Below are 2,500 nucleotides of genomic sequence, written 5' to 3'. Positions count from 1 at the left end.
CTCCACCTCCCTTTTACCCAATTTAGAGCCCCTGCTTCGGCCACACACACCTGGGAGCGGGCCCCTATCTCCAGGCGGCTCTCCACCTCCCTTTTACCCGATTTAGAGCCCCTTCTTCGGCCACACACACCTGCTATCCGCCCCCTATCTCCAGTCGGCTCTCCACCTCCCTTTTACCCAATTTAGAGCCCCTGCTTCGGCCACACACACCTGGGAGCGGGCCCCTATCTCCAGGCGGCTCTCCACCTCCCTTTTACCCGATTTAGAGCCCCTTCTTCGGCCACACACACCTGCTATCGGCCCCCTACCTCCAGGGGGCCCTCCACCTCACTTTTAACCCAATTTAGAGCCCCTGCTTCGGCCACACACACCTGGGAGAGGCCCCCTATCTCCAGTCGGCTCTCCACCTCCCTTTTACCCAATTTAGAGCCCCTGCTTCGGCCACACACACCTGGGAGCGGGCCCCTATCTCCAGGCGGCTCTCCACCTCCCTTTTACCCGATTTAGAGCCCCTTCTTCGGCCACACACACCTGCTATCCGCCCCCTATCTCCAGTCGGCTCTCCACCTCCCTTTTACCGGATTTGGAGCCCCTGCTTCGGCCACACACACCTGGGAGAGGCCCCCTATCTCCGGGCGGCTCTCCACCTCCCTTTTACCCGATTTAGAGCCCCTTCTTCGGCCACACACACCTGCTATCGGCCCCCTACCTCCAGGGGGCCCTCCACTTCACTTTTAACCCAAGTTAGAGCACCTGCTTCGGCCACACACACCGGGGAGCGGCCCTCTATCTCCAGGCGGCTCTCCACCTCCCTTTTACCCAATTTAGAGCCCCTGCTTCGGCCACACACACCTGGGAGCGGGCCCCTATCTCCAGGCGGCTCTCCACTTCACTTTTAACCCAATTTAGAGCACCTGCTTCGGCCACACACACCTGGGAGAAGCCCCCTATCTCCTGGCGGCTCTCCACTCCACTTTTAACCCAATTTAGAGCCCCTGCTTCGGCCACACACACCTGGGAGCGGGCCCCTATCTCCAGGCGGCTCTCCACCTCCCTTTTACCCAATTTAGAGCACCTGCTTCGGCCACACACACCTGGGAGCGGGCCCCGATCTCCAGGCGGCTCTCCACTTCACTTTTAACCCAATTTAGAGCACCTGCTTCGGCCACACACACCTGGGAGAAGCCCCCTATCTCCTGGCGGCTCTCCACTTCACTTTTAACCCAATTTAGAGCCCCTGCTTCGGCCACACACACCTGGGAGCGGGCCCCTATCTCCAGGCGGCTCTCCACCTCCCTTTTACCCAATTTAGAGCACCTGCTTCGGCCACACACACCTGGGAGCGGGCCCCTATCTCCAGGCGGCTCTCCACTTCACTTTTAACCCAATTTAGAGCCCCTGCTTCGGCCACACACACCTGGGAGCGGGCCCCTATCTCCAGGCGGCTCTCCACCTCCCTTTTACCCGATTTAAAGCCCCTGCTTCGGCCACACACACCTGGGAGCGGGCCCCCTATCTCCAGGCGGCTCTCCACCTCCCTTTTACCCGATTTAAAGCCCCTTCTTCGGCCACACACACCTGCTTTCCGCCCCCTACCTCCAGGCGGCTCTCCACCTCCCTTTTACCCAATTTAGAGCCCCTGCTTCGGCCACACACACCTGCTATCGGCCCCCTACCTCCAGGGGGCCCTCCACCTCACTTTTACCCCAATTTGGAGCCCCTGCCTCGGCCACCCACACACCTGTTAGCTGCCCCCTATCTCCGGCCCCTAACCTCCACCATCCAGGAACCCCAGCACCAGCCGAACCTGCAGACCCACTCTTAAGCACCCATCCCCGGATACAAGCAGACTACCATCCGCCCAAACTTTCCTGCTCCTGGTATACCAACTCAAACTTTGGTGCCCCTGGTACTCCAACTTAAACTTTGTGCTCCTGGTACTCCGCCTGTTTTCGCCCCACAGCCTAAGTGCCGCAGCACTTTGTCATTTTTTTAAACAAAATATTTCTTTCTGCTCCTGGTACTCCCTGGAGCTCCCGGGAGGTAGGGGGGCGCCCTGGAAGCCCTGCCCGAGGCTGTGCGCCTCTTCCCGGGCAGGATTTTCACCCCGAGCCCCTGGTGGCAGTTGGACTTTAACTTTTTTTTTTCTATTTGGATTTGCTCCTGGTACTCCCTGGAGCTCCAGGGATGGTAGGGGGGCGCCCTGCCCGAGGCTGTGCGCCTCTTCCCGGGCAGGATTTTCACCCCGAGCCCCTGGTGGCGGTTGGACTTTAACTTTTTTTTTTCTATTTGGATTTGCTCCTGGTACTCCCTGGAGCTCCAGGGATGGTAGGGGGGCGCCTTGCCCGAGGCTGTGCGCCTCTTCCCGGGCAGGATTTTCACCCCGAGCCCCTGGTGGCGGTTGGACTTTAACTTTTTTTTTTCTATTTGGATTTGCTCCTGGTACTCCCTGGAGCTCCAGGGAGGTAGGGGGGCGCCCTGGAAGCCCTGCCCGAGGCTG

This window comes from Centroberyx gerrardi, chromosome 21 (assembly GCF_048128805.1).
Source record: "Centroberyx gerrardi isolate f3 chromosome 21, fCenGer3.hap1.cur.20231027, whole genome shotgun sequence".
Taxonomy (NCBI): Eukaryota; Metazoa; Chordata; class Actinopteri; order Beryciformes; family Berycidae; genus Centroberyx; species Centroberyx gerrardi.
The sequence above is the reverse complement of the archived record's forward strand: the minus strand, read 5'-3'. Positions refer to the sequence as shown.